The 23,456-nt window shown below is 58.4% G+C and overlaps 1 long non-coding RNA gene across 1 annotated transcript; it reads right to left on the minus strand.

Moving 5' to 3' along the window:
- Positions 1 to 1,890: 1,890 nt before the first annotated feature.
- LOC138850324 (uncharacterized) lies at positions 1,891 to 22,216 on the minus strand. The gene is made up of 3 exons (XR_016236756.1): positions 22,087 to 22,216; positions 8,498 to 8,811; positions 1,891 to 2,026 (listed from the first exon to the last, which is right to left on the minus strand). It is a non-coding gene; the product is annotated as an uncharacterized LOC138850324 (long non-coding RNA).
- Positions 22,217 to 23,456: the final 1,240 nt, after the last annotated feature.

Here is a 23,456-nt window from a genome sequence, read left to right on the forward strand (position 1 = left end):
CCTTCTCTTCCTTATGCTGCAGCAAGTCACAGCCAGGAGGGAGCTGGCAGGGAAGCAGGCGCCCGGTTTCAGCTTCGCCAGCCTCTGGGCTTGGGCTGCCCCCCGGCACCCAGCCCAGGTGCTCCCCGCTCACTCCCGGCAATGTCTCGTGGCTCTGGTGCCTCCCTCTGCCTGGCCTGTGGCTCCCGGATCCTCAGACAGAACCAGTGGCTCGCAGCACCTGGGGCCCGCGTCTGGGAAGCATCTCTGCACGTGTCCTTGTCCCCTCTGCCTTGGTGAAGAGCTGTGACCTTGGCCGCCTTGGCTGCTCCTTACTCCTGTTTCCTGTCACACCCACCTCCAGTCCTTGGGTGTCACCGAGGCACATGCTAAATTCTGTTCAGATTGGCCCACTCTTCCTCAGTCCCTGAGAGCAGACCCCAGAACTGATGGGCTCCCATTCCTAGTTGTTGTTTATTTGAAAGACAGACAGACAGGAAGAGACCTTCCACCTGCTAGTTCTCACCCTAGGTGCCTGCAACAGCCAGAGCTGGGCCAGGCTGGCCAAAGCCTGGAGCTGGGAATTGGGTCCGGGTCTCCCACATGGGTGGCAGGGACACAGCTACTTGAGCCATCACCGCCACCTCCCAGAGTGCACGTTAGCAGGAAGGCAGAGTTGGGAGCAGAGCTGGGACTCACACCCAGGTGCTCGGGCAGGGGACCAGGGTGCCCTGAGTGGCCGTTTAGCCACTGTGCCCAACAACCACCCCTTCATGTGTTTTTCTTTTTTGGTTTATGACTATATGATGAATTACATTGACTGGGTTGTTTGTTTTGATTTCTATTTATTTGAGAGGCAGAGACAGACGAGAGAGCTCTGTCATCCTCTGGTTCACTCCCCAAATGGCCACATTAGCTGCGGTTGGGTCAAGCTACAGCCCAGAGCCTGGAGTTCCATCCGGGTCTCCCACGTGGATGACAGGGCCCTAAGGCACTGTATCATCCCCTGCTGCTCCTGGAGTGTGCATTGGCAGGAAGCTGGCCTCGGGAGCCGAGGCGGGACACAGACCCAGACACTCTGATGTGGCTCCTGGGGCATCCCCACTGGCTCCCTCCCTGCTGGGCCAGACACCTGCCCCTCATGGACTGGCTTCTAAGTATTAAGCCGACCTTATATTCCTGGGATGAGCGGAGGGGGCTCGGCCTCGTGCTGGGTGAGCTCCAGACGCGGCTCCCCTGAACCTTCCCGGAAGCCCCTCCCCAGCCTAGTGAGTCCTCACACCTGCCCGGGGCAGTTGCAGCTGCGGGCGGAGGGAGGCCCTGTGCGAGGCCTCAGCCCTCACTCTGGACACTGCTGGTGACCTCCAGCACCTGCGCTCCCTGGGCTTTGGCTCTGAGCCATCAACCCTGGGGGCTTGGGCTCTGCCTGCTCCGCCCCTGCCCCCGCAGCCTGCGGCTCTCTCCCCTCCAGCTGCCAGGCGGCAAGCCTGCTCCCTGGTCTCCTCTCCCGACTGCTGCCCTGCGCTGCCTGTAGTTCAGTGTCTGAAATGCATCATCGCCTCGATTTTGCCGCTGCTTTGGTTGTTTCGGGTGGATGGACCAACCCGGCCCCTGCTGCTCCATCCTGGACGGAAGGCGAGCTCGTGGTCCCGTTTGTGAGGAATTTCTGTCCAGTTTTAGGTGGCCGGGCCCCCCCCCCCCGCCCCGCCCCGCCATACAATTCTGTATCCTGTGTGTCTTGTTCGACGCTTTGATGTAAGCATTTTCATGTGACTAGAAACTTTCCATATTCTGCCAAGGGTGTGGCCAAGTGCCCTTGACTGCCCCTGCCCCGGAGTCAGGACCGTGTCCCCCCCCCCGCCCCCACCAGCACAGGCCAGGAGGAGGAGCCCCCTCCCCCGCTCCCTCCCCCACAGACTCTGCCTCTCCCTCTGCCCTCCGCCAAGCCTTGTACTTGCACGGCACACTTCAATGAGTTGGTGATGAACCACTGCGGAAGAAGCACTTTTCAATTTAAACCTATTTTCTTCCTGAATGGAGCAGGTGCCTGCAAGACACAGTGAAAGGAATGAAAAGGCCGGATTATCCCAAAGCCACCACTTCCTGAGTGAGGCTGTGTGCCCCAAATAATAACTGCAGCTCCCCGTCGGCGCCAGCGCCATCTTGGGCCGCAGAGCTGGGCTGTGGTGTGAACCGGAGAGGGCCCTTCCTCTCCCGGAGCCCCCTCCAGTCCCCTCTGCCAGGAGGTCTCTGGCTTAAATAAGTCTTGCTTTTCTCTCTGCCTTGTCCTCTTGGAAATTCTTCTTCCATTTGAGACAAAGACCTGAGGTAGCCTTCCCTCTGCTGCCGTGTCACCCGTAACACCGCCCGCAGGTTCACTTCCCAAAGGCCCACAAAGTCAAGACTGGGAAATCAGTCTGGGTCTCCCAACTACTTGAGTCGTCGCTGCTGCCTCCCAGGGCCTGCAGTGGCGGGAAGCTGGAGGCCTGGGCTGGAACAGGAATCGGACTTGGGCACTTTCATGTAGACGGGAGCCTCTTATTCGCCGGAGCTCCACACCTGCTCCCCGGACCACTCCTTAGTGAGGTCAATCACCGACCTGTCCCGTGGAATCACTGTAATGCCGGTGTGATGCATTCCCGGGCTCCCTATGGGGCTCCCTGGACGTCAGCCTCCTAACCACCAGGAAGGCCGGGGGTAGGAGCCAATTTATCCAAAGACGGTGTGACACCGGCAGGATTTGAACCAAGGTCTGCTAAGGATTCCGCTCACTCTGCTGAACTATGATCCCCCCGTGGCAAACTTCTTCATAATTTCCAAGAGCCATTGGGTCACTTATCCTGAGCCCACAAGTGCGCTGGAGTGAGGGGGAAACAGAAGGCACTCAGTCCTGCCTGGAGGAGGAGGTGCGTGGAGGCCCAGGCAGACAACCAATATTACACCCTTACTCCAAGGCAGCCCCAGGCACACGCATGGATGCCACAGCGTCCTCTGCAATGTTCTGGGGACTGATTGTGTCCCATACAGGTCAGAGGCCTTGCTCAAGGACAGCAAAGCAGAAAAGGGCCTTTTGAAAGGAGGTTGGTGGGAGCCAGGGGCAGCCGGGCCACGAGGAGCAGCCACACTGTGCCTTAGAATCAGCCCACCTAGGGTGCCCCCCTCCTGCCCAGTGCCAGGGTCCGGAGGCCCACAGGGGACCCCACTGAGAGCAGGGACAGTGACCCCCGTCAGCCCTCACGAGCTCAGAGTTAACTTGTGTTGTAGATAGGGAAATGGAGGCACAGAAAGGCTGAGATTCGCCCCAGCTGGCCGTCACAGCGCCCACCCCAGCTGGCCGTCCCAGCGCCCACCCTAGCTGGTCGTCCCAGTGCCCACCCCAGCTGGCCGTCCCAGCGCCCACCCTAGCTGGCCGTCCCAGTGCCCACCCCAACTGGCCGTCACGGAGCCCACCCACTTCCCCACCACAGTCACCTTCCTAGCCGCCAGCTCCACGCTCCTCGCTGCTCTGGGTCCCTCCTCCGGGAGTCAAGGCCTCAGCGTAGCCGAGCAGAATCCATGCCACATTTCAAGGGCAGGAGAGGAAACCTCTGGGTGTCCCGGTTCCCAGCAGGTGGAAGGGGATTCAAGTGCTGGGTCAGCCTCAAACGTCATCGGCCTCCATGGGCCAAAACGACTCGAATAGGCACCCTCTGTATGCGAGCCTCAAGACCATAGACCTCGGGGAGGGAGGACCCTAAAATACACAGATTTGGGGTCTTGGGTTTTAGGGTAGAACAGACCGCTTGTGGAGTGGGCTGGTGGTCTCTGGTGGGGAAGGCTGGGCTGGGGTCTGCGTGCCAGAGCCCATGTCCACACAGGCTGGAAAGCCACATTTCCCAAGGCGTCAGCAGCCCTGTGCCCCGAGCTGCAGCGTCTGCCCCGTCTTCTTGAGAGGCAGCAGAGGGTCCCCTCTGCCGGAGGCACAGCCCAAGGAGAGCTGAGCCGGCTTTGTTTGGCATTTCCCAATGTCAGCAGCAGAGAAGCAAAATCCACCCGGAGGGCTGTTTGCTTGCAGTATATATATGTGTATATATATATTTAAAAATCATGCCTTTTTAAGGGAAAAAAAGACAAGTGCTCCCCGCTTCGGCTTCCAGCGCGGCTCTGTATCTGCTGACTGCGCCGCATTCACACCACGCAAGCACACTCACCAGCCCCAACTCACAGCTCACGCGGCTGCCTCCACGCTGCTTAAATCCAGCTTCTGAGCCCCGGAGGGAGCGGCGCAGGCGGGCTCCTCGGCTTCCCCCAGGGCGGCAGGAAGTGGGCAGCCTGGGACAGGCCAGCAGCTCTAGCCTGGGCCCGCCGCCCCTGCTCCCGGGGGCTGAGCCCCCTGTCTGTAACACCAGCTGCTCAGGCTGGCTCAGGGATGGCCGGCAGGTGACCCGCGCACCCCCGCCCTCCCCTCTCTCGCTCACGCCAGCGGTTCTAATCGCTCAGGGCTTTGCTTCCTGGAGTCAGATTCCATTTTAGACGGCTCCTCAGCACGGCCCTCCAGGCCATCAGCTCCCGGGCGGCGCTGCTGCCCGCAGGCCCTGAGTCTCCCAGCTCCCTCCAGGTCACACTGTGGAACCTTGCGAACAGTAGTCACAGCCGACAGAGCCCACTGAGTGCTCGCTGTGGGCCCCACGGCCTTCTGGGAGCTCTGCCCGTATACCCGGCCACCTCCTGAGCGTCACTAACATTCCCATTTTACGGATGAATCGCGGCCAGGGTAAGCAGCTTGTCCAGGGTCGCACTGTGGCAAGTAAGAGGGTTGGGACTCAGGCTCAGGCCAGCTCATTCCACATCTTCTGCCCTTGACCCTGAACTAGGATGCATGGCAGTCAGCTCCAGACCAGCCCTCCGGGGGGAGGGGACACACCTGATCACCTTTGCGTCCCCAGAACTCGGTGCTCTCGGCAGATGTTGGAAAAGCAGATTGACGAATGAAGTGAAAACTGGCAAAACACAGTAATGAGATCGATAGTGATTGCTAGGGGCTGACACCGTGGTGCCGTGGGTTAGGCCGCCACCTGGGAAACCAGCATCCATATGAGCCCCGGTTCGAGTCCCAGCTGCTCTGCTTCCCATCCAGCTCCCTGCTAATGTACCTGGGAAGGCAGAAGGAGACGGCTCAAGTGCTTGGGCTCCTGCCACCCACATGGGAGACCTGGAAGAAGCTCCCGGCTTCAGCTTGGCCCGACCCTGGCTGTTGCAGCCATTTGGGGAGTGAAACAGCTGATGGAAAAATTTCTTGCTCTCTTTCCCTTTTTGTCACTCTGACCTTCAAATAAATAAATCTTTAAAAAAAAATTAGTGACTACTACTTAGTAAGCACTTACTGTGTGCCAGACACCCCACACAGGAGGAGTTCCATAAACACTTGCTGACCACTGAGGCTCCTTAATCCTGGCCTCCAGGACCCCTGCCCCTGGCTGGGAGCCAGAGGGGAACTGGCCTGGCGTGACGAGGCTCGGGCAGAGGCTTTGGCATGTGCTCTGTGCACGCCCTCTGACAGCACAGTCCCTTCCTTATCGCGGAGATTGTGATAACCCGCCGTCCTAGCCATCCAGGCAGTGCCTGCGGGAACGCACCAAGTTCACTGCAGCGCTCGCTCGCGGGCTGCATGGTTCGCAAACATCCCTTGAAGGTTGTGCACGAACAGCCGGCGCAGAGCGCTCACTACGCACTGGACAGCCTGTGAGCCACTTCACTGAGTCTCTCGTTCCTACCCTTGTTCTTCAGGTCCCAGAGAGCTCGAGCAGCTCGGCCATGCGCCCTGGTCTATCAGTCAGCTCCTGCCAAGGCACAGACACCTGAAAGCCCTGAGCCACACTCATTTCCCCCTCAGAAGCCTGTGGCCTGGCTGCAGCGGCTGTGCGCCCCGCGGCCTCTGGCCTTGTCCGGGGACTCCCTGGGCCGGATGGGACTCATTCATGTCCTGGCAATGGCAGTGGCACAAATGAGCAAGCCCTGGGCGGAGCACATGTGGAGTCTCTGCTCGCTTCGCATCTGCCAGGGCCCGAGTCGCGGGAGGCACCGACGCTCTCTTGTTCAAGCTCTTCGGAGGAAAGGGCACAGACCTGGCGCACAGGCTGCCTGTGGGGTATGGAGCACGCTAAACGCAACACTGAGAAGTCATCCATTCACGCGCTCCACGCAAGACTCGCAATTCTCTGCTTCTTTGCTTCCAGGAGATTCATTCCTTTAAGAAGGAGAGCAGGGGTAGGCATTGGGCGCAGTGCTTAAAATGCTTCCTGGGGGCCGGCGCCGCGGCTCACTAGGCTAATCTTCCACCTAGTGGCGCCGGCACACCGGGTTCTACTCCAGGTCGGGGCGCCGGATTCTGTCCCAGTTGCCCCTCTTCCAGGCCAGCTCTCTGCTGTGGCCCGGGAGTGCAGTGGAGGATGGCCCAGGTGCTTGGGCCCTGCACCCCATGGGAGACCAGGAGAAGCACCTGGCTCCTGGCTTTGGATCAGCGCGATGCGCTGGCCCCAACGCGCTGGCCATGGTGGCCACTGGAGGGTGAACCAACGGCAAAAGGAAGACCTTTCTCTCTGTCTCTCTCTCTCTCACTATCCACTCTGCCTGTCAAAAGATAAACAAAAAAAAAAAAAAAAAAAACACTTCCTGGGGGTGCTGGCGCTGTGGCACAGTGTGTTAAAGCCCTGGCCTGAAGTGCCAGCATCCCATATGGGCGCCGGTTCGAGTCCTGGCTATTCCAATCCAGCTCTCTGCAATGGCCTGGGAAAGCAGTAGAAGATGGCCCAAGTCCTTGGGCCTCTGCATCCAGGGGCCATCTGGGGAGTGAACCAGCAGATGGAAAACCTCTCTCCCTGTCTCTACCTCTCTCTGTAACTCTTTCAAATAAATAAAAAATAAATCTTTAAAAAAAAATCCTGAGATGCCCGCATCCCAGACGCAAGGGCCTGGTTTCAGTCCCAGCTCCATTTCCTGTCCAGCTTCCTGCAGGTGTACACACTGGGAGGCTGCAGGTGATGGCTCAAGTGCCTGGGGCTTGCCACCCATGTCAGAGACTGGATTGGGTTCCCATCTCCTGGCTGCTGCCTGGCCCAGTCCTGACTATTGAGGGCATTTGGGGAGTGAACCAGCAGATGGCAGCTCGCTCTCGCGCTCTCTCTCTCTCTCTCTCTCTCTGCTTTTCTCTGTCTCATTGCCTCCCAAATGACTTAAATAACTAAATTTTAAAATATTTTATTTACTTATTTGAGAGGCAGAGTTACAGATTGGGGGGGTGGGGAGGAGGTCTTCCATCCGATGGTTCACTTCCCAAATGACTACAATGGCTGGAACCGAGTCTATTGGAAACCAGGAGCCAGTATCTTCTTCCAGGTCTCCCACATGGGTACAGGGGCCCAAGCACTTAGGCCATCTTCCTCTGCCTTCCCAGACATAGCAGAGATCTGGATCAGAAGAGGAGGAGCTGGGACATGAACTGGTGTCCATATGGGATGCCAGGACCGCAGGCAGAGGCTTAGCCTACTACACCACAACACCAGCCCCAATAACTAGATATTTTTTTAAAGATTTATTTATTTATTTATTTGACAGGTAGAGTTACAGACAGGGAGAGAGACAGAGAGAAAGGTCTTCCATCTGATGGTTCACCCCCTAAATGGCCACAATGGCCAGGGCTGTGCTGATCCGAAGCCAGGAGCCAGGTGCCTCTTCCTGGTCTCCCATGCAGGTGCTGGGGCCTAAGCACTTGGGCCATCCTCCACTGCTTTCCCGGGCCACAGCAGAGAGCTGGACTGGAAGAGGAGCAATTGGGACTAGAACCCAGGGCCCATATGGGATGCCAGTGCCACAGGTGGAGGATTAACCTAGTGTGCCACAGCGCCGGCCCCAACTAGATATTTTTAAAAAGGAAATATGGGACCAGAGCTGTGGTGTAGAGAGTAAAGCTGCTGCCTGCGCCACCAGCATCCCTTATGGGCACTGGTTTGTGTCTCAGCTGCTCCTCTTCTGAGCCAGCTCCCTGCTAATGGCCTGGGAAAGCAGTAGAAGATGGCCCAAGGGTTTGGGCCCCTGCACCCACAGGGGGGACCTGGAGGAAGTTCCTGACTCGGCTTTGGCTTGGCTCAGCCCTGGCCATTGTGGTCATTTGGGGAGTGAACCAGCAGATGGAAGACTTCTCTCTGTCCCTCTCTCCCTGTAACTCTGCCTTTCAAATATATATATATATATATATATATATATATATTTTTTTTTTTTTAAAGGAAAGATGGGAGGGAAGGAGGGGAAGGGGAGAGAGAACACAGAGCAGAGACCTGTGGGCCAGTGGACTCCCATCTGTGAGCTAAATCCCTTCCCCTTCTGAATGAGGATGGAGGTGTTGAGTGATGACACTGGGAGGTGGCCTGGTGTAGGGAGGAGTGGCTTGTGTCGGGTGTCACGGGAGTAGCCCACATAGCTGTGCGAGCGTCCACATTAGGTGCATGGAGAGATGTCTGAGCGGGGTTCGCCTGAACCTTACCTGTGGGGGTCTGCAGTGGGGGTCTGCAGTGACGTCATTTTTGCTGGGGGCCGTGCCGTGGTGCGTGGAAGCTTTCACCAGGAGGAGGCATCACGTGGATCACCAGAGAAAGCAGCAAGGAGGACAGAACCAACACCGCCGGCGCCCGTGCCCAGAGCTCTGCTCGGAGGCCCAGGCCTGCTTGGGGCCCCGGCAGGTGCAGGCCCTCCACTCTCCCTCCGTCTCCTGGGCTCACGTCCTGCTCCTCCTGCTCACCACCAGGACACTCTGGACTCTTCTCTCCGACATTCCGGCTCCCTTTCCATTCCCATGACCTGTAACAACACAGAGCTCATTTTCAGGGAAGTCTTTTGCAGTAGGGCGTAAGTGAAGGTGACGGTGGCGCGACAGCAGCTGGAGGGCAGAGGAGGCAGGCGGCCGGGTCAGCCCTCCCCAGGAGGCCGCAGCAGGTGCTGGTGTCATTCAGCGAGACCACAGCAGTGGCACCCGCTGCCGGTTCCAGACCAAGGTCCCCGCGGAGCTGGAGAACTGGCTTGATCGGCAGCAGTTCGAAGAAACCGGAAGAACCTGTACGCAGAAGTGGAGAAGCTTGGGCCAGCCCTTCCTTGAAGGCCGTCTGGCCTGTTTAACAGCCTGTAGTGTTTTCTTATGCATGGAGACTCATTATGACAAGGGTCCCTCCAGCCGGGACCCTTGTCTGTCCCTGCCTGCTCTCCAGAGCGTCACTCCTTGTCTCTGCTGCAGAGTCACGGTGCCATGCACTCCAAGGACCTCCGGTCGCTCTGCGTCCACCTTGTGTCTCCAACCTGTGTAGGGCTCTGTAACCTTAGGGTTAGGTTCTGAGCAAACACAATAAAGTGCTCCCCTTTCTCTAATTTAAAGCCATTGAAGACGGCCGGTGCAGCGGCTCACTAGGCTAATCCTCCACCTGCAGCACCCGGTTGGGGCGCCAGGTTCTGTCCCAGTTGCTCCTCTTCCAGTCCAGCTCTCTGCTGTGGCCCGGGAAGGCAGTGGAGGATGGCCCAAGTGCTTGGGCCCTGCACCCGCATGGGAGACCAGGAGGAAGCACCTGGCTCCTAGCTTCAGATCGGCGCAGCGGGCCGGCCGTGGCGGCCATTTGGAGAGTGAACCAATGAAGGAAGACCTTTCTCTCTGTCTCTCTCTCTCTCACTGTCTAACTCTGCCTGTCAAAAAAAAAAAAAATTTAAAAAAAAAAAATTAAAGCCATTGAAGACAAGGTGCGTGGGTCAGCCCAGTGCAGTTTGTTTCCTGCCTGCCCCCAGGTAGCCGTAGCCTTGGGCGAGTCCTGTCTCGGCTGGCGTCCAGTGAGCGGCAGGCTTCTCTCCAGGGTTGTGCTGGGAGTGGCCGGGCCTGCGGTTCTGCTAACGCGTCTCCCAGGTTGCAGAGAGCTCCCAGTTTTGCCGTGACTCACATCTTGTGAGATCTGTTTCTGCTGTTCAGTTCCTGAAACTGAGGCTCTGTTTTACTATAGCGATGACCCCTAATCAAAGCAGTGCCCAGTAACTCGGAGCGACTTCTGTCACTGCTGCATCACCTTGAATGTTGGGAAGATGTCGTGTGCGTGCATGATAAAACGGACGCTAAACCATCAAACACATAAATGTCCCTGAATGTGTAATAAGCGAGTGTAATAAATATTTTCATTATAGTTTGTTACAAACATAACTTAAGAGAAATGACAATTCGATAGGAATGATTCTGTATATAGCTGATTTTTAACGACCTTCCTGACAAACCTTGGGATCCCTGCACCTCCCTTGCGTGCAGCAGGATTGGTTCCCGTCGTGAGGTCAGTGATCGCCCCTGCAAAGCTTTCAAGTCCTAGTCGTGCAGCTTTCCCTCTGCCATGTGCGTGTTTTTTTTTGTTTTTTTTTTTTTTTTTTTTGACAGGCAGAGTAGACAGTGAGAGAGAGAGAGAGAGAGAGATAAAGGTCTTCCTTTGCCATTGGTTCACCCTCCAATGGCTGCCGCGGCAGGCGCGCTGCGACCGGTACAACTTGCTGATCCAAAGCCAGGAGCCAGGTGCCTCCTCCTCGTCTCCCATGAGGTGCAGGGCCCAAGCACTTGGGCCATCCTCCACTGCACTCCCCGGGCCACAGCAGAGAGCTGGCCTGGAAGAGGGGCAGCCGGGACAGAATCCGGTGCCCCGACCGGGACTAGAACCCGGTGTGCCGGCGCCGCAGGCGGAGGATTAGCCTAGTGAGCCGCGGCGCCGGCCTGCTGTGTGCTCTGGGGGCTGCCCCTGCGCTCCTCTGGGACTCGAGGGCGGTGTCATCCCTCAGAGAAAGTGTGTGAGGAGAGGATGAAGCCCTGGAAGGTTGTACTTCCAGCAAGGTTGTAGGTGCTGATACTGGATCTGACTGTTCAGATGTAGCTCCTTGTCTGGGCCTATTAGTTATTCAGTGAATCCCACAAGTCTGCAATATTTTCATCGTACAAAACTCCTTTGTTACTTTATAGCCTGTACTAGTATGTCTGTCTGCCTTTTCAACCCGTTGCAATAACTTTGCTGAAATATCAACATGTTAGTAAAGCTTTTCTTAAAAAAATATTCAGTAACACCTCAGGAAGTCGGAATGCCTCTATCCATCCAACCATCCGTCCATCCGTCCATCCGTCCATCCGTCCATCCGTTCATCCATCCATTTTTCCATGTGGTCACTCATCTACCCACACATTCATCAACTATTCCCTGGAGCCCACTCTGTACCAGGGTCTGTGCCGAGTGCCAGGGACCCAGAGAAAAGTCAGATGCCAGCCCTCAAAGTTCCCCCAGCCCAGCACCGCACCAAAATGAACTCACATGTATTTACTGATTTTCATTTTTCTTATTTTCTGTTAGTGTTTATTTTTAATTAGCTTTGAGTGGATTAAATCTAGTTTGTGGATAATATTCCTTCTCCCCTCCCCCTAAACAAACTTTTAATTCTATTTTCCCACGGATATTTTGAGGCCCACTCATCCTGCCTTGTTCAGGGAATGATGACAAGAAAGAGACTCTGAGGGTGAGTGTTTGCTGCCTGGGCACTCACAGCCCATTTTTGTCACACCTGGCTTGAGTCCCAGCCACTTCACTTCCAATCCAGCTTCCTGCTGACGCTCACCCTGGGAGGCAGCAGGTGACGGCTCAAGGACTTGGGTCCCTGCAATCCATGTGGGAAACCCAAATAGAGTTCCTGCCTTTTGGCTTCCTTTGGCCCAGCCCTGGCTATTGCAGGCATTTGGGGAGTGAACCAGCAGATGGATCCCTCTCTATCCTTCAAATAAAATGAAAATAGATAAATAAAATATACAAAAAGCAAACCCAATTCTGTACGCGTTCAGTACTGACACATTATTTTTTGTGAATACTTCCAATCTGTGGTTGGTTGGATGCACAGATGTGGTGCCTGAGTTTCGGGGGCATCCTGTCTTGTTCTGGGCAGCCACATCCAGCCTGTGGAGTTGGCAGGTGCATCATTAAGTCCAATCCCGGATCAGGGACAGTGGCTCACAAGGCTCAGGGGCACTGAGGGTCACCCAGAGAGTCTATCTCCCACTCCCTGCTCCCACACTCAGAGGGGCTGTAGCCATCTTCGTTCTGTGCAGCAGGATTGAGCCTGCTGGGCAAGGAGAACCATGGTAGCCAGCCTGGCCCAGCCCCCCAGCCCTGCCGGGCCCTGGAGGGGAGCTTCGGCAGAGACCCTGGTGGAGGGGAAATGTGCCCATTGCTCTTTTTTTTTTTAAAAGATTTATTTTATTTACTTGAAAGGCAAAGTTACAAAAAGAGAGAAAGAGATTTTCTATCCACTGGTTCACTCCCTGAATGACTGCAACAGCCAGGGTTGTGCCAGGCCAAAGCCAGGAACCTAGAACTCCATCTAGGTCTCCTACATAGGTGGCAGGGGCCAAGCACTGCCTTCCTAGGTATATTAGCAGGGAGCTGGATGGAAATGGGGTAACCAGGACTCAAACCAGCGCTCCCATGGGATGTTGGCGTCTCAGGCAGCAGCTTCACCTGCTGTGCACAGTGCTGGCCCTGTGCACTGCTCAGTCTGATGCTCCGTTTCTTCCTCCCTGAAATGATTGCCTGGCCCCTGCCATTTACCCTGTTATCCCACCAGGATAAGCAAACGAAAGTCGCCACCATCACAAGGCCCTTGCGTAGGACAGCAGGTGTCCATGGGTCCTTTCTTGGCCGGGACCGCAGCTCCAGGACGCTCCCTCACCTGTGGGCTGCTGCCCGAGCCCCAGCGCTGACCTGTGTGCCTCATCCGCAGCCTTTCGGCTCCCCTCCCACCCTTCCCAGAAGGGCACCAGTTCGTGTGCTCCTGAGCGGGAGGTTCCGGATGAGAAGCAGCTGCCAGCTCCCCGCTGGGCACCTTCCTCTCCACCCTGCCCCCTCTTCCCATCTGTGCTTAAGGAGCGGGGAGGTGGGGGTGGGAGGGACAGGCTGGGGACTGGGGATGCCCCAGAGGAAGCTGCCCCGCTGCCCTGCAGAGGACCGGAGGGGATGTCACACCTAAGTGTCCTGTGCCGCTCCCAGCAGCCATTGCTGGGCACCTGCATTTTACAGGGGCGGGGTCAGGCCGAGACTCAGGGAGGGCAGAAGCACAGGCTAGGAGGCGGCAGCCAGGAGCAGGTGTGCTTGGCCTGCGGGCAAGACAGGGGTGCATGCGGGCCCATGGGTCTTGGATACATGGGTGGGTAGAGGGGGCGTAGGGAATGGGTGGGAGGTTGCTGCTGGAGGGAGGGGGACAGAGGGTACAGGCTAAGGCACAAAACAGTGCACACGGACTCTCCCTAAGCCCAGTGCTCCTACTGCCCCCCACCCCGTGGGGCCTCCCCTAGGCCCCAGGCAAGGGCAGGGGTCTCCAGGAAGCCTGGGTGGGCCCTGCTGGGGGTGGGAAGGCAGATGGGAAGGTGGGGCGGGGGGGGGAGGGCTCCAGTGGTCCAGGAGGTGGACTTCCTCCCACTGTGCCGGCCACGGCAGGGCTCCCCCTGCCCCTGTGCTGCAGGTGTGAGGGCACGGGGAAGGGCCCTCTGGCAGGAAGGCTGCAGTGGGGAGTCGTGCTCAGGGGGCAGTCGCAGTAGGGCTGCTGGGACCCAGCGAGCCCACTGCCATCGGAGGAGCAGGCGGGTGTGTCCGGGGAGGCCAGCATTTCCCTCGCCCAGCTGTGGGCCGCTTCTCAGCACTCAAGACTCAGGTTCCCCCGATGCCCAGGGCCGCCTCCCCGCCTCCACCCAGGTGCCCCGGGAGCCGCACACATCGAGCGCCTCTCTCTCTTTCTCCTCCTCCCTCCCTCCCTCCCTCTCTCTGCCCTCTTTCATTTTCCAGGAGACTCCTTTCCCCCCTCATCCCCTGGTTGATCCACAGGGACAGCTGCTCCTTCCAGCGGCTCAGGCGGAAACCTCAGGATCATCCTGGAAGATTCTCTGTCCTCCCACACCCACCCGCAGCTCCACGGGCTCCTCTGTCCTCACGTCTCCCACATGGGCCTGGACCTCACCGCCTTTGCTGGCATCCTCCTCTCTGTCTGTGTCCCTATGACCCGACAGCGAGTGGGTTCAGCCCCCTCCTGAGTTTACAATGGTCTGGCCCAGCTCACTGGGACAAAACCAACATCCTGACTGTGATCCCCAGGCCCTGTCCTCTCTGAGTTACATCCCCCTGCTCCCTAGCTGCCCGTGCCCACCTCAGGGCCAGCCCTGCACAGCAAGGATATGCCCGGCTCACACACCACCCTCCTTATTTTATTTTATTTTATTTTTTTTTTTTTATTATTTTTTTGACAGGCAGAGTGGACAGTGAGAGAGAGAGACAGAGAGAAAGGTCTTCCTTGCCGTTGGTTCACCCTCCAATGGCTGCCGCGGCCGGTGCGCTGCGGCCGGCGCACCGCACTGATCCGATGGCAGGAGCCAGGAGCCAGGTGCTTTTCCTGGTCTCCCATGGGATGCAGGGCCCAAGCACTTGGGCCATCCTCCACTGCACACCCGGGCCACAGCAGAGAGCTGGCCTGGAAGAGGGGCAACCGGGACAGAATCCGGCGCCCCGACCGGGACTAGAACCCGGTGTGCCGGCGCCGCTAGGCGGAGGATTAGCCTAGTGAGCCGCGGCGCCGGCCCCTCCTTATTTTATTTAAAAAATTTTATTCATTTGAAAGGCAGAGAGGGGGCAGGGAGAGAGATGGCCCATGTTCTGGTTCAATCCCCAAAGGCCTGTGATAGCCAGGGCTGGGCCAGGCTGAACCAGGAGCCTGGAACCCAAGCAGTGCCTCCCACGTGGGGGCAGGGGCTCAAGCACTGGAGCCACCACCTGTGCATCAGCAGGAAGCTGGACTCAGAAGTGGAGCTGAGACTCCAACCCAGGCCCTCTGGTATGGGACGCAGGAGCGCTGCGCCTGCCCCAGTCTCCATCCCTGCCTTCCTTTGCCCGCGGTTGCCGTTAGTACCTTCCAAATATTAACATGTTAGTAAAGCTTTTCTTAAAAAAATATTCAGTAACACCTCAGGAAGTCGGAATGCCTCTATCCATCCGTCCATCTGTCCATCCATCCATTTTTCCATGTGGTCACTCATCTACCCACACATTCATCAACTATTCCCTGGAGCCCACTCTGTACCAGGGTCTGTGCCGAGTGCCAGGGACCCAGAGAAAAGTCAGATGCCAACCCTCAAAGTTCCCCCAGCCCAGCACCGCACCAAAATGAACTCACATGTATTTACTGATTTTCATTTTTCTTATTTTCTGTTAGTGTTTATTTTTAATTAGCTTTGAGTGGATTAAATCTAGTTTGTGGATAATATTCCTTCTCCCCTCCCCCTAAACAAACTTTTAATTCTATTTTCCCACGGATATTTTGAGGCCCACTCATCCTGCCTTGTTCAGGGAATGATGACAAGAAAGAGACTCTGAGGGTGAGTGTTTGCTGCCTGGGCACTCACAGCCCATTTTTGTAGACCTGGCTTGAGTCCCAGCCACTCCACTTCCAGTCCAGCTTCCTGCTGACGCTCACCCTGGGAGGCAGCAGGTGACGGCTCAAGGACTTGGGTCCCTGCAATCCATGTGGGAAACCCAAATAGAGTTCCTGCCTTTTGGCTTCCGCTGGCCCAGCCCTGGCTATTGCAGGCATTTGGGGAGTGAACCAGCAGATGGATCCCTCTCTATCCTTCAAATAAAATGAAAATAGATAAATAAAATATACAAAAAGCAAACCCAATTCTGTACCTGTTCAGTACTGACACATTATTTTTTGTGAATACTTCCAATCCATGGTTGGTTGGATGCACAGGTGTGGTGCCTGAGTTTCGGGGGCATCCTGTCTTGTTCTGGGCAGCCACATCCAGCCTGTGGAGTTGGCAGGTGCATCATTAAGTCCAATCCCGGATCAGGGACAGTGGCTCACAAGGCTCAGGGGCACTGAGAGTCACCCAGAGAGTCTATCTCCCACTCCCTGCTCCCACACTCAGAGGGGCTGTAGCCATCTTTGTTCTGTGCAGCGGGATTGAGCCCGCTGGGCAAGGAGAACCATGGTAGCCAGCCTGGCCCAGCCCCCCAGCCCCGCCAGGCCCTGGAGGGGAGCTTCGGCAGAGACCCTGGTGGAGGGGAAATGTGCCCATTGCTCATTTTTTTAAAAGATTTATTTTATTTACTTGAAAGGCAAAGTTACAAAAAGGGAGAAAGAGATTTTCTATCCACTGGTTCACTCCCTGAATGACTGCAACAGCCAGCGTTGTGCCAGGCCAAAGCCAGGAACCTAGAACTCCATCTAGGTCTCCCACATAGGTGGCAGGGGCCCAAGCACTTGGGCCATCTTCCACTGTCTTCCTAGGTATATTAGCAGGGAGCTGGATGGAAATGGGGTAACTGGGACTCAAACCAGCGCTCCCATGGGATGTTGGCGTCTCAGGCAGCAGCTTCACCTGCTGTGCACAGTGCTGGCCCTGTGCACTGCTCAGTCTGATGCTCCGTTTCTTCCTCCCTGAAATGATTGCCTGGCCCCTGCCATTTACCCTGTTATCCCACCAGGATAAGCAAACGAAAGTCGCCACCATCACAAGGCCCTTGCGTAGGACAGCAGGTGTCCATGGGTCCTTTCTTGGCTGGGACCGCAGCTCCAGGACGCTCCCTCACCTGTGGGCTGCTGCCCGAGCCCCGGCGCTGACCTGTGTGCCTCATCCGCAGCCTTTCGGCTCCCCTCCCACCCTTCCCAGAAGGGCACCAGTTCGTGTGCTCCTGAGCGGGAGGTTCCGGATGAGAAGCAGCTGCCAGCTCCCCGCTGGGCACCTTCCTCTCCACCCTGCCCCCTCTTCCCATCTGTGCTTAAGGAGCGGGGAGGTGGGGGTGGGAGGGACAGGCTGGGGACTGGGGATGCCCCAGAGGAAGCTGCCCCGCTGCCCTGCAGAGGACCGGAGGGGATGTCACACCTAAGTGTCCTGTGCCGCTCCCAGCAGCCATTGCTGGGCACCTGCATTTTACAGGGGCGGGGCCAGGCTGAGACTCAGGGAGGGCAGAAGCACAGGCTAGGAGGCGGCAGCCAGGAGCAGGTGTGCTTGGCCTGCGGGCTGGGCAGGGATGCGTGTGGGCCCATGGGTCTTGGATACATGGGTGGGTAGAGGGGGTGTAGGGAATGGGTGGGAGGTTGCTGCTGGAGGGAGGGGGACAGAGGGTACAGGCTAAGGCACAAAACAGTGCACACGGACTCTCCCTAAGCCCAGTGCTCCTCCTGCCCCCTACCCCGTGGGGCCTCCCCTGGGCCCCAGGCAAGGGCAGGGGTCTCCAGGAAGCAGGGTGGGCCCTGCTGGGGGTGGGAAGACAGATGGGAAGGTGGGGCGGGGGGGGGAGGGCTCCAGTGGTCCAGGAGGTGGACTTCCTCCCACTGTGCCGGCCACGGCAGGGCTCCCTGTGCCGCTGTGCTGCAGGTGTGAGGGCACAGGGAAGGGCCCTCTGGCAGGAAGGCTGCAGTGGGGAGTCGTGCTCAGGGGGCAGTCGCAGTAGGGCTGCTGGGACCCAGCGAGCCCACTGCCATCGGAGGAGCAGGCGGGTGTGTCCGGGGAGGCCAGCGTTTCCCTCGCCCAGCTGTGGGCCGCTTCTCAGCACTCAAGACTCAGGTTCCCCCGATGCCCAGGGCCGCCTCCCCGCCTCCACCCAGGTGCCCCGGGAGCCGCACACATCGAGCGCCTCTCTCTCTTTCTCTTCCTCCCTCCCTCCCTCTCTCTGCCCTCTTTCATTTTCCTGGAGACTCCTTTCCCCCCTCATCCCCTGGTTGATCCACAGGGACAGCTCCTCCTTCCAGCGGCTCAGGCGGAAACCTCAGGATCGTCCTGGAAGATTCTCTGTCCTCCCACACTCACCCGCAGCTCCACGGGCTCCTCTGTCCTCACGTCTCCCACATGGGCCTGGACCTCACCGCCTTTGCCGGCATCCTCCTCTCTGTCTGTGTCCCTATGACCCGACAGCGAGTGGGTTCAGCCCCCTCCTGAGTTTACAATGGTCTGGCCCAGCTCACTGGGACAAAATCAGCATCCTGACTGTGATCCCCAGGCCCTGTCCTCTCTGAGTTACATCCCCCTGCTCCCTAGCTGCCCGTGCCCACCTCAGGGCCAGCCCTGCACAGCAAGGATACGCCCAGCTCACCCACCACCCTCCTTATTTTATTTAAAAATTTTTATTCATTTGAAAGGCAGAGAGGGGGCAGGGAGAGAGATGGCCCATGTTCAGGTTCAATCCCCAAATGCCTGTGATAGCCAGGGCTGGGCCAGGCTGAACCAGGAGCCTGGAACCCAAGCAGTGCCTCCCACGTGGGGGCAGGGGCTCAAGCACTGGAGCCACCACCCGTGCATCAGCAGGAAGCTGGACTCAGAAGTGGAGCTGAGACTCGAACCCAGGCCCTCTGGTATGGGACGCAGGAGCGCTGCGCCTGCCCCAGTCTCCATCCCTGCCTTCCTTTGCCCGCAGTTGCCGTTAGTACCTTCCAACAGCGGCACGGCGTACTGAGTTACTAGCCCTGCTCTTCACTGTGCCCAGCGTAAGCTCAACAGAGGCAGAGATTCCCACCTGTCTCGTCCATCTTCGAATCTCAAAGCCTACGATGGTGCTCGGTGCATTGTAGGCACTCAGCAAATATTTGGCAAATGGATAAAATAAAGGTTGTTGGAAATAGTGTCCTTGTGTAAATAACCTGCCGTGTTGTAAAAAGCAAAGGAAACAGAAGAGAATGAAGGAAATGAAAAGTACTCAGCATCCTACTGCTTACACAGCAGATCGCCCGTGGTACAGGACAGCGTCTTCCGGTCTCAACTTGCTTGGCCACTGTGTGATGGACAGAGTGCTAGGCCATGTCTAAACGCCAGCTTATTCTTATTTTCTTAATGATTTATATTTATTTGAAAGGCAAAGTTACACAGAGAGAGGGAGACACCTAGAGATAGATCTTCCATCCACTGGTTCACTCCCCAAATGACCACAAGGGCCAGGGCTGGGCCAGACTGAAGCCAGGAGCCTGTGACGACATCTGGGTCTCCCAGGTGGGAGGCAGGGGCCTAAGGACTGGGGCCATCTTCCGCTGTTTTCCCAGGTTCACTAACAGGGAGCTGGATCTGAAGCGGAGCAGCCAGGACTGGAACCGGTGCCTACCTGGGAGGCTGGCATAGCAGGCTATGCCTTAACCTGTGAGCCCCATGATGAGAGCTGTGTGGATTTTTTACACAAGGAAACAGAAGCCTGAGAGACAAAGACATGTGTCCCAGCTTAAAGTTACCTTAGCAACTGTGGTACACTAGATACCGCGTTTTCTTACCCTGCCTTTTTTCATTAATGATACCACAATAATGGTCTCACAAATTAACACATTTTTTTTTGGCAGCATCATTTTAAATATTCTGCCAAGGACATGTGCTACTATCGCCCTCACCCATCTCATGGGTGGGAATTTGGGGGATTTCTTCCTACGATTATCAATAATAGATGACAATTCTTAAGCACGAAGCTTTCTCCACACTTGCGATGGTTTTCTTCATCCCGATTTCTAGAAGACAACCTCGGCAGGGAAAGCTATATAAACTTGGAAGAAGTCCCTGGACGCCGCGCGGACGCCAGCAATGGAACGTTCCGGAGTACAAGTGTGCGCAGAGGTTCTTCTGTAGCATCTCTGTGCCACTCAGGGGCCAGCAGGGCTCATGTTTCTCCGGGCGAGGCCTCGGCATGGCTGCTGCCAGGGCCTCTGGCCGCCACATTAATATTGCAGGCAGGGCTCTCAAGGAGCTAAATATTTGATCAGAGCATGTGCCGGGCTGCCAGTGAGCTGTGTGCAGAGTACAGCCGACCCTCCTCACTTGTGTGGTGCTGAGGGCGTCCCATCCCAGGCCCGGCCACCCTCAGACTACACATGGTCGTCAGTGGGAGGGCCTCACACGGGAAGGCAGGTCAAAGCCACAGCCACGCCTACGTGGTGACCCCAGCCGGCCCTCCCGCTGCTCCCCTGGCGCTCTGTGTGTTAACAGAAGCGCAGCATCACTCGCCGCTGGAGCTTAACTCCTCCGGATGACTTCCCACCCCACGCAGAATGGACATCAAACCCCTGAGCAGGCCCACAGGCCGTGACTCTCCGCCCTGCCCTTCTCTGCAGTCAGCGCCTCTCTGTGTCTCCACGCCCACCTGCCCGGTCCCTGTGTCTGCCACTCTGCCCCTGCACCTCCCCCTCCCTTCCCTGCAGCCAGTGCTCCAGCTTCCCAGTGGCCCATCTTACTGGCTGTTGCCTGTTGTCCATGCACACTGTCACAGCCCCTCGAGGACTGGGACCTGTCTCGCTCACAGCCGTGCCGGGATGTTCACATCTCGCCTTGGAGAAGCCAAGGAGGGAGGGAGGGAAGAAGACAGAGCAGGCCTCTGGCCATTCTGGGTGGATCTGGGCACAGTGGGGAGTGCCTGGCCAGCAGGGAGGAAGGGGAGAAGGACCCTGAAGCAGCAGGACCCCTGGGGCCCAGGGCACTGGCGGGGGAGGGGGTCCCTTCATCACTTGGCTGCTGGAGAGAGACAAGAGAGATGGTTCTTCACCCACCCACCCACCCACAGATGAGCCTGGCGGTGCAAGATGCCGAAGCCAGGGACGGTGGCCCTACTCCCCTCCCCCCGCAGCGTCCAGGTGAGCACAGCTGCTCCACTTGTCATTCCAGCCACGGCGCCCTTCCTACCCGCACTAGCACGGGCTTGTGATAACGTCCAAATAAATTATTGAAGCGACTTTCTGTGAGGCCAGAGGAGATTCCAGGCAGAGGTGGGGGTGGGGGAGGTGCTGGGGCTCCTGCACCTTCGGGACCATTTCCTGCTGGCTGTGTGTGTGCAGCCGGCCAGGGAGGGGTGCTGAACCAGTGTCAATCACCAGGCCAGGAGCACAGGAGGAGCCCCAGTCTCCCAGATCGGGGGGGGGGACCCCTAGGCAGGGGCAGGGGACTCCCTGTGGGGAGAAGGGGTGCATTGGAGCCTCTGCAAGGAGTGGAGGACCCCCAGGAGGGTTGAGTTGTTGCCAGGGGCTGGGCTGGCCAGGGCCTCTTGCGGGCACTGCTGGGAGCAAGGCCACTGTGGGTGTGGTCCCCGGGTGGCTAGGACAGGCTCAGCAGCAGGTCCTCTGAGGCCACTGAGGATGGGCGCCAAGGGAAAGCCGGGCCTGGTGACCTCAGGGTGGGGGCAAGTGGAGCCCACACACTCGGCTGTGTGAGTGCCCTGGGGAGGCCACACAGTCATTGGCCAGCCCTATGGACCCCAGCTCTCTGCTGCTGCACACCCTGAGGCCTTGGGCCGGGCTGGCAGGGTCTCGGGGGGGTGGGCAGCACGTGGCCATGCCTGCCTGGGGGCACCCCAACTCCCCCAGTGAGGGCCGGCTGGCAGCATTTCCCCCCAGGAGCAGTGAAATGCGACCCAGGAAGTGCCTTGGGCCTCGCCACAAGCTCCCTGAGGGTCGGGAGGACAGTGCCCCGCCCTGCTGGATAGAGGGAAGAGGAGGGGAGAAGTTCTAGCGTGCACTGGCTCTCAGGCTGTCTTCCTGCCGTCCGCCAGTGGGAAGGGCGAGCCACGTTCTTTGGGGCCACCAAGACTTCCTCTGACTGCGCTGGTGGCACAGGGGCGGGGCCTGCTTCCCAAGTTCTCAGGTTGTCAGGGCTGGCCCTGGCCACCTTCTGAGACCCCGACTCCCTCAGGACCTGTCAGAACATGGAGCCCGGTAGTGCCCGGGCTGCCAGGACTGGGGGACTCTGCTCTGGAGGAGGCCAAACCCCAGGACCTGGGCTGTGGGTGTGACTGTGGCTCTGAGAGGACAAAGGAGAGGCGGCCGGGGGTAGGGGTCGGGGAAGGGGACACACTGCCAGATGGCAGCGACAGCCTCAGCCTCCACCCTCAGTCAGCCCTGGGCCCCAGCTGAAGCCTGCAATTGTTCCGAAGGGGCAGCTTTTGCTGGCTTGGTGGGGACGCCTGAGGCCGAGGCCGGCACCAGCGCAGACCTGGCTCCCAGCTGCACGGCACAAGGAGGAAGTGGCCCACTGGCAAATCCACCCCCCAACCCGGGCCCGGCCCCAGAAGTTGAACCCTCACTCACTCCTGACCCAGCGAGCTGCGAGGAACTGTGACGACAGCCGGTTCAACAGAAGAGAAACCGAGGACTGGAGCAGGCGGGAAGAAACGCAACCGAAAGCCAGGGGACAGCTGAGCGCGAGCTGGCAGCCCCGGCTCGCCCCGCAGGCAGGGACAGGGCGCGTGCATGGGCCAGCAGCCCAGAGCCAGGGTGTACTGGTGCCTTGTTGGTGGCTGGCCAAGCTCTGCGCCAACTGAGGCTCCCAAAGAACAAGTGGCCAGGCCAGGCCAGGGCCCGCAGCCGGCCGTGCACGAGCCATTCCCTTGTGGTTCTCACCCCTCTGAAAGTTGTGGTCAGCTGGGGCAACAGGGTCGCACAAGACCCAAGGCAACTCTGCTGTGACTGGGATAGGGAGGGGCAGTCCCGAGGGCCGCTGGGGAGGGCCTGCTTGGCCCATCGGGGCCACTGGAGAGGCAGGGCCAGGAGGCCCTTCCAGGCAGGGGCCAGCAGAACATGGGGCAGAGCCGGTGAGCACAGTGCTCAGGGAATTGTGAGGGGTCCCGGGAGGCTGGAGCCATGGCCAGGAGAGCGGGGGAGGAGGGCTCCCTAGTGGGGTCTCCCAAGGTTTGGGGCATGGGAATGGGCAGTGGCTGGGAGGAAGGTAAACAGGGCCCAGCCCCCGAGGCACAAGGGCAGGAGAGCTGGGTTTGGAGGGGGCACCTGCGGGACCCTGGGTTCTGGCATTAGTGCACCTGCCCAGCCCCTCCGAGCTGGGTGGCCTTGGGAAGCTGCTTTCCTCTCTGAGTCCTGGCCTCTGCCTCTGCAGAGGGAAGAGAACCAGACAACCGCCTTGAGGGTTGCTGGAGACGGCAGCTGTGAGTCCCCGGGGCTTCCCGTTGAACCTCTCTGACCTAGGAGGCAGCGGCTGCCATCACCCCCGCCTCACCAAAGAGCAAACAGTGACTGATCCCCTAAAGATCCAGGTATTCCGTCCTGCCCTGGGAAGACCCTGATGGGCGGCTCCCCTGGCCCTGGCCCTGGCCCTGGCCCTGCGTAACTGTCCAGCTTCTCCCATCGCCTAATCCTGCCTCCTTCCCCTCCCTTCTCCAGCGGCTGACCCTCAATAAGCAACGCCCGGTGGAATCCATCACAGTGTCTGCCTCCCACCTGCAACAGGGAGCACTTACATCCCCGCCAGTACAGCAGCCCCGGGGCCCTGGGGGGCCAGGGGGCGCCCAAGGCTGCCTTCACCTGCCCGGGGCAGGGCCAACCCAAGGACAAGAGGAAGCTGCCTGCCAGGTGAGCCAGCAGGGGGCCTCGGGCACCCTGTAGGGGACTGGCTGGTTGCTTCCAAAAGATCCGTCCATGCCCTAAGGCTGAGAGCCTGTAAATGC

The sequence above is a fragment of the Oryctolagus cuniculus genome, chromosome 7, assembly GCF_051225735.1.
Source record: "Oryctolagus cuniculus isolate XC-2025 breed Fujian yellow rabbit chromosome 7, ASM5122573v1, whole genome shotgun sequence".
Classification (NCBI taxonomy): Eukaryota; Metazoa; Chordata; class Mammalia; order Lagomorpha; family Leporidae; genus Oryctolagus; species Oryctolagus cuniculus.